The following is a 921-nucleotide window of genomic DNA, read 5'->3' as shown; positions in this document are numbered from 1 at the left end:
CATGGGTCACTTTGTTAAAATAAATCTCTATATCTGTCTCTGGCTCTGACATTGATTTTTGACTCTTTCTCTGCTGCTGTTATATGTTATCAAATTACTTCCGACTTATGCAACTTTATATACAAAATAATTAAAAACTGTCCTGTCCTTTGTCATCTTCATACTTGTTATAAATGACTCCATTACTGCAGCCACCATGTCAACCCACCCATTTCTTTTGGAATATCCCTCTGTTTAAGAGCACCTCAAATTTGCCAATCGTTGTGTTCTTTTTCTATGGCCCAAGTATAAGAAAGTGTAGCCCTCCTCCCTACTATGGAGCATTGTGGTTGTACTTCTTCCAACACAGATTTGTTTGCTGTTCTGGTAGTCCTTGTTACTTTTTTTTTCTTTGTGTTCACCTTTACAGATGATATGCCATGAAGAAGACACAGCACACTGGAAGTACGTTAAAGGGAAATGATACTGTGGCATGGTGTCTGGCATACTTTTAATATAAATAATTCAAACACACCAATTCTTCAGACTTCTTTATTCAATGTCCAACTTACACATGTGTACCATCTGATAAAAAAATACCATGGCTTGGATCAAGTGCACCTTTATCCTCAAAATTACATCCATGCTCTTTACTACTTTAAAGAAGTCTTGTTCAGCAAAATTAAACAAGGCAATATGCCATTTAATTTTTTGACTGCTGCTTCCATAAGCATTGATTATGGATCCTAGCAAAATGATCCACTTCCATTCATTTTTCTCTTTATTATGATCTTTTCTATTGATTCAGTTATGAGGATTTTATTTCCTTTACATTGACTTGCACTCCATACAGAAGGTTGTAGTCCCTGACTTTCAACAGTATATGCGCCTTAATTTCAGCAATCAAGGTAATATCACTTGCACATTTGTTGTTAATGTCTT

At 35.4% G+C, this 921-nt stretch overlaps 1 pseudogene; it reads right to left on the bottom strand.

Moving 5' to 3' along the window:
* Window positions 1-389: 389 nt before the first annotated feature.
* On the bottom strand, window positions 390-514 carry LOC142427110 (small nucleolar RNA SNORA15; annotated as a pseudogene).
* Between the last annotated feature and the right edge of the window lie 407 nt (window positions 515-921).

The sequence above is a fragment of the Tenrec ecaudatus genome, chromosome 14 (assembly GCF_050624435.1).
Source record: "Tenrec ecaudatus isolate mTenEca1 chromosome 14, mTenEca1.hap1, whole genome shotgun sequence".
Taxonomy (NCBI): Eukaryota; Metazoa; Chordata; class Mammalia; order Afrosoricida; family Tenrecidae; genus Tenrec; species Tenrec ecaudatus.
This window is presented reverse-complemented; position numbering and strand designations above follow the sequence as displayed.